The 7,418-nt window shown below is 39.7% G+C and overlaps 1 protein-coding gene across 1 annotated transcript in view; it reads right to left on the bottom strand.

Annotated features, from left to right (window-relative positions):
• Positions 1–7,418, bottom strand: part of DOCK2 (dedicator of cytokinesis 2) — a 418,809-nt gene that overhangs the window by 330,951 nt on the left and 80,440 nt on the right. The gene's annotated exons all lie outside the window — the stretch shown is intronic.

Here is a 7,418-nt window from a genome sequence, read left to right as displayed (position 1 = left end):
CAGAGCATGAATGGGGGAGGGGCAGAGAGAGAGGGAGACACAGAATCGGAAACAGGCTCCAGGCTCTGAGCCATCAGCCCAGAGCCCGACGCGGGGCTCGAACTCACGGACCGCGAGATCGTGACCTGGCTGAAGTCGGACGCTTAACCGACTGTGCCACCCAGGCGCCCCATGGAGTTGCAGTTTTCAATAGAGTAGGAAAAGAGACATGTGAGTGAGGATGTGAGAAAGGAGAGGGAGTGAGCGAGCAGATATCAGGGGGAGGTGTCCAGGCCCTGAGTCAGGAGCCTGGGCCACAGCAAAAAGGCCTGTGTGGCTGGCACAGAGTGAGTGAAGAGAAGGAGGAGATGAAGTGGGGAGATGAGGTTCTCCATAGGATTTTTGCAAAGACTAATGGAGGGAACAAGTGAAATGCGCTTAGCAGGTAATAATAACCGTGGCTGCTTGCTATGCGACAGGCACTGTGCTGAATGCCTGACATCCATTAACTTATTTAGCCTGCACCACAACCCTGTGAGGGTTTGTACATACATGCAAGGACACTGAGCTTTAGGCAGACGAAATAATCTGCCTACAGTCATAAACATCACTAAATGGTAGCAGCAGGATTCCAATGCGGAATTCAAACCCAAGTAGCTAGCTCCAGAGTCTATGCCTTTAACTTGAACTAAGTGCCTCTCCTAAGCAAAGGGGGTTGGGAGGAGGGAGGGGAGGAGGGATGTAGAGATGCAAGAGCATCCCAGGAGACTGGGAGCATACAGAGAGGGAGGAGAAAGCAAGAAGTGAATAAGTAGATCCTGAAGGGGAGCAGGAGGCATGAAACAAAAGCAAAGACAGGCAGTGCAAACAGGGAGCAGAGAGCTGGGTACGTGGCTGCTAGGGCCCACAGGGCTTGACCACACACACAGCAGACATAAGCAGGGGCCAGCCAATGGGCTAGCAACAGACCAAGGTGAATTCACAGGGCCATAAAAGTCCTACATTGTGATCCTCAAAAAGCAGACACCTGGGAGAGAGATCCCTTCCTCCTTAAAAACAAACAAACAAACAAACAAACAAACAAAAACAGCAAGACAGCTTTAGGATAGCATGAACAGTAAGCCAAACTCTGAGCACGGATCAAGACACCATTTCTTAACTTAAATCTGAGTTTTTGAAATAAACACTCCTGCTGTCTTGCCCCGGTAAAAACATGGTAACAGGTAACGTTTGTTACATTTATGAAATGAAGTACTGGATGCTACATGGAGAAATTTGTACATGTAATCTCACTTCATCCTCAAAACACTAAGAGCTGGTTTATCCCCATTTATGGACAAGGAAACTGAGGCTCAGAGAGGGTAGGTCACTCACTAAGCTGGGTGCAGGGACAAACATATGACTCCCTCCCAGGTCTGTCTCGTGGGAACACTGGCCATCACTGAGCCAACATTGACCAGTACAACATGAACATAATCATTAGCCCACATTGCCCCCTGAACTCTAGCCTATGGCAGCATTACGATTTGGAAGGAACACAGGTAAGTGGGAACAAATCCCTCTGTAGCGCCATGCTCTGGGTTTTCTCTGTCTTAGAGAGTCATCCTTACAGAAACACCACAGCCTTACTTACTTCTATGTGCCTGGCCAGCAGGAACGGAAGCTATTCAGTGCCCATTATGTGATTCAGGGAAGCACAGGCTACTTTGGACTCTGAGTAATTCCACAGCTCAGAAATCTTGGGGATCAGCTCAGCTGGTTGTCTGAGCTTCAGGATAAAAGGCACTGCGAGGAATTTTATGAAGAAGCTCAACGCCTAGAAGATAATCACTTCCACTCTTTCTGAATGTTTCTCACTATGCTCTGTGTCTCCCAGAAGCTCAGTCATTCCAGAAAAGCCTAATGGATATTGGTCATATTGATGGCTACTGAGCATATTTTGGACACATTTCCCACGATTTAGGAGTTTCCCATATTTTCAAGCCTGCCTCCCTCTAGCAAAAACTTGAACCTGCTCTGCCAGCTTCCACTGCAACTATGGCACAGGTATATGCCCAGACACCTGCCCCAGACTTTGGCTCAGGAGCCAGTGACATAAGGAGAGAGGACAGGAAAATCACATTATTTGGCTATGTGATAGAAATAAATAATCCTTAAAAAACCCAATCTTTTTCAACAACTTCTCTTCCTCCCTTACCCAACTGCATCCTGCATATTGATACAGGATAATTCCTAGCCCTTGCAAACATTCGTGTGCAGTATGTGCAAAGAAAAATGGCAAGGGAATAGCTAATGGGAGCTAGATTAGCTGAAATTATGCACATGAGACAAAAAGACAAAGAATAACAGGAAAAAGAAATACAATATCAGACACAATAAGTCCCCGAAGCAATAATTATATTATGATTTCTCACCAGCTGGTTTAGAAATTTCAAACCTTCTATTTTCTAGTTTCCTAAGTAAAATGCCCTCCTAGTTTGGGGAAATACCTCCATCACTTCCCAATGTCCTTGACGCCACCCTAGAGAGGAAACCATTGATAAAGATTCTAAAATGAACAAGACACAGGAAAGCTACCTTCCCTCACCATGAGGCCCTAGAACTTCTTTGCAGGTCAGCCTACACTTTGTTCATGAGAAAGGATTCAAGATTAGGCCTGGATTATCTTAGAGACATGTCTTCTAACCAAATGCATTGTCTTAGCCCTCAAAATGCATCTTGTGCAATAGGCATTTGATCAGTATCAATGATGTTCTATATGCTATGCTGAATTAACAGAGCACCTCACTCCTTAAGAAGCCAAAAGTCACTGGGGCGCCTGGGTGGCTCAGTTGGTTGAGCATCTGACTTCGGCTCAGATGATGATCTCAAGGCTCATGAGTTCGAGCCCCAAGTCAGGCTCTGTGTTGACAGCTCAGAGCCTAGAGTCTGCTTCGGATTCTGTGTCCCTCTCTCTCTCTTCCCCTCCCTCACTCATGCTCTCTCTCTCTCTCTCTCTCTTTCTCTCAAGAATAAATAAAACATAAAAAAAAAAATTAAAAAAAAAAAAGAAGCCCAAAGTCACTTATACTTCCAGCAGCACTGAAGAAGGAAGAGGACTTCCTAAAGAAGAAATAAGTGTCTCAAATACACAACTAACCTTACACCTAAAGAAGCTAGAAAAAGTAGAGCAAATAAAGGCCAAAACCAGCAGAATAAGTGAAATAATAAAGATTAGAGCAAAAATCAATGATATCAAAATTTAAAAAAAAAACATTAGAACAGATCAACAAAAATTAGAGCTGATTCTTTGAAAGAATTAACAAAATTGATAAACCCCTAGCCAGATTTATCAAAAGAAGAAGAAGAAGAAGAAGAAGAAGAAGAAGAAGAAGAAAAGAAAAGAAAAGAAAAGAAAAGAAAAGAAAAGAAAAGAAAATAGAAAGAAAAAAAGGAAAGGACCAAAATAAATAGAGTCACAAATGAAAGAGGGAAAATCACAACCAGCACTGCAAAAATACAAACAATAATAAGAGAATATTATGAGCAAATTGCCAACAAATTGGGCAATCTGGAAGAAATGGATGTTCCTAGAAACATAAAAACTACCAAAACTGAAATATGAAGAAATAGAAAATTTGAACAGACCCATAACCAGTAAAGAAATTCAATCGGTAATCAAAGATCTCCCAACAAACATGAATCTAGGGCCAATGGCTTCCCATAGGAATTCTACCAAACATTTAAAGAAGAGTTAATACTAATTCTTCTCAAACTGTTCCAAAAAACAGAAATGGAAGGAAAACTTCCAAACTCATTCCATGAGGTTAGCATTACCTTGATTCCAAAACCAGACAAAGACCCTACTAAAGAGGAGAATTACAGACTAATTTCCTTGATGAACATGGATGCAAAAATTTTTAACAAGATACTAGCAAGTCTAATTCAATAGCACATTAAAAAAATTATTCACCGTGATCAAGGGGGATTTATTTCTGGGCTTCATGGCTGGTTCAATATTCACTAATCAACCAATGTGATACATCACATTAATTAAAAAAAAAAGGATAAGAACCACATGATCCTCTCAAGAGATGTAGAAAAAGCATTTGACAAAACACAGTATCCTTCTTTGGTAAAAACCTCCAAAAAAGTAGAGATAGAAGGTACATACCTCAACATAATAAAGGCCATATATGAAAGACCCACAGCTAATATCATCCTCAATGCGGAAAAACTGAGAGCTTTCCCCCTACCGTCAGGAACACAACAGGGATGTCCACTCTCACCATTGTTGTTCAACAGAGTACTGGAAGTCCTACCCTCAGCAATCAGACAACAAAAAGAAATAAAAGGCATCCAAATTGGCAAGGAAGAGGTCAAACTTTAACTCTTTACAGATGAAATGATACTCTATGTGGAAACCTGAAACACTTCACCAAAAAAATGCTAGAACTGATACATAATTTCAGCTAAGTCACAGGATATAAAAATCAACATACAGAAATCAGTTGCATTTCTATACACTAATAATGAAGCTGCTGAAAGAGAAATCAAGAAATTGGTCCCATTTACAATTGCACCAAAAACCATAAGATATCTAGGAATAAACCTAACCAAAGAGGATAAAGATCTGTACACTGAAAACTATAGTAAGCTTATGAAAGAAATTGAAGAAGACACAAGAAATGGAAAAACAAACATTCCATGCTCATGGATTGGAAGGACAAATATTGTTAAAATGTCGATACTAGCCAAAGCAATCTACACATTCAATGTAATCCTTATCAAAATAACACCACATTCTTCACAGAGCTAGAACAAAAAATTATAAAATTTGTATGGAACCAGAAAAGACCCCAAATAGCCAAAGTAATGTTGGAAAAAATACCAAAGCTGGAAGCATCGCAATCCCGGACTTCAAGCTTTATTACAAAGCTTTAATCATCAAGACATATGATACTGGCACAAAAACAGACACATAGATCAATGGAACAGAATAGGGAACCCACAAGTGGACCCACAAATATATGGCCGACTAATCTTCAACAAAGCAGGAAAGAATATCCAATGGAATAAAGACAGTCTCTCCAGCAAATGGTGTTGGGAAATCTGGAAAGCAACATGCAAAGAATGCAACTGGACCACTTTCTTACATCACATACAAAATAAATTCAAAATGATTAAAGACCCAAATGTGACTCAGGAAACCATCAAAATCCTAAAGAAGAAAACAGGCAGCAATCTCTTTGACATCAGCTGTAGCAACTTCTTACTAGACATGTCTCCAGAGACAAAGAAAACAAAAGAAAAAATGAACTGTTGGGACATCATCAATATAAAAATCTTCTTCACAGCAAAGTAAACAATCAACAAAACTCTAAGCAGCCTATGAAATGGGAGAAGATATTTGCAAATGACATATCAGATAAAGGGTTAGTATCCAAATTCTATACAGAACTAATCAAACTCAACACCCAAAAAACAAATAATCCAGTGAAGAAATGGGCAGAAGACACGAATACACATTTTTCCAAAGAAGACATCCAGATGGCTAACAGACACATGAAAAGACTCTCAACATCACTCATAAGCAGGGAAATACAAATTAAAACCACCATGAGATACTACCTCACACCTGTCAGAATAGCTAAAATTAACAACTCAGGAAATAACAGATGTTGGTGAGGATGTAGAGAAAAGGGAACCCTTTTGCACTATTGGTGGGAATGTAAACTGGTACAGCCACTCTGGAAAACAGTATGGAGGTTCCTCAAAAAACTAAAAATAGAGCTACCCTATGAACCAACAATTGTATTACTAGGTATTTATCCAAAGGATACAAAAATGCTGATTCGAAGGGGCACATGTAACCCAATGTTTATAGCAGCACTATCAGTAAGAGCCAAATTATGGAACAAGCCCAAATGTCCATGGACTGATGAACAGATAAAGAAGATATGGAAAACTACTCAGCCATCAAAAAGAATGAAATCTTGCCATTTGCAACAACGTGGATGGAACTAGAATGTATTATGCTAAACAAAATAAGTCAGTCAAAGAAAGACAAATATCAAATGATTTCACTCATATGTGTAATTTAAGAAACACAATAGATGAACATAGGGGAAGGGAAGGAAAAATAAGAAAAACAGAGGGAGGAAAACTATAAGAGACTCTTAAATACAGAGAACCAATTGACGATTGCTGGAGGGGAGTTGGGTGATGGGCATCAAGGAGGGCACTTGTTGGGATGAGCAATGGGTATTACATGTCAGTGATGAATCACTAAATTCTAATCCTGAAATTGTTACTACACTATATGTTAACTAACTTGGATTTAAATTATAAATAAATAAATAAATAAATATATAAATAAATAAATAAAATGTAAAATTTGCATCAATTCTAAAAGGGAAAAATGTAGACTTGAAAAAGAATCTTAAAAAAAGAAGAATGCACATGACATATGTTTTGTGACATGGTACAAGACAGTCATCTCTTTCTATTTTCACCTGAAATCTCAAAGAATGTTTCAGGACAATCCGAAATGATTCACATTTCAGATGCCTTGTTGAGTATGAAACTTTTGTAGCCCATCAATTGTCATGATCAAAATGATGACAACAGACTTCTACTGTCTTTTGGGAAGCCATCTCTCCAATTAAACAAGTCTATACAATAAGTGGGTGACCCGACCCATGGCTCCAGAGGTACACATGAGACCACAAACACATAATCTGCATATTCATTTCCTTGGTCATACTGTTTCCTTAGCACATGATCAAAGATAGTTCTTGGCACAGGATTTTACTGGAACAACAAAGAGCTTACAGTTGTTTAAATTAGAATACGAACCTGAGGCTTCCAGTGGCTTTAACATTTAAAAACTTGCCTCAGAAGGTAACCAACAAAAGGAAAGCAGAGGCAAGATCTAGAGAGACAGGGACTATCCTGATGGCATTCAGTATCTTGATCCAGCCATACCTGAGGCCAACTGCCCTCTGGGTTTTTAAAAAATGTGAAATAAAATAAAGTCCTACTCTTCCTAAATCAGTTTAAGTTGAATGTTCTTCATCTGCACTGATGAGAATCCAGACAACACATTCCACGTATGTTTTTTCTTACCTGTGTGTTATCACACACAACCAACCTGATCGTACACACAAGCACAACCAATCCCCTGCCTAGCTTTACCTTCCTTATAGCCAGGATGAATATAAACCATTCTTTTGCAGGTTGCATTTGAATGCCTCCATCTCTGAAGCCCTTCAAAAGAGCAGCTAACCTCTGTAACACTGTTCATCAAACATCAAATCTCTTAGGTGTTCTAACATGTCAGCTCAATTGTTGGCTACTAGGATCTCAAGGACAGATAGATCAACTGCAAATAACAGCTCATCTGTCATGCACAACTTGCTAGAGCCAAATAACTGTCAAACTCCCCAAGTTCTGCTCTC

This window comes from Herpailurus yagouaroundi, unplaced genomic scaffold (genome assembly GCF_014898765.1).
Source record: "Herpailurus yagouaroundi ecotype Mexico unplaced genomic scaffold, PumYag 29, whole genome shotgun sequence".
Lineage (NCBI taxonomy): Eukaryota > Metazoa > Chordata > Mammalia > Carnivora > Felidae > Herpailurus > Herpailurus yagouaroundi.
This window is presented reverse-complemented; position numbering and strand designations above follow the sequence as displayed.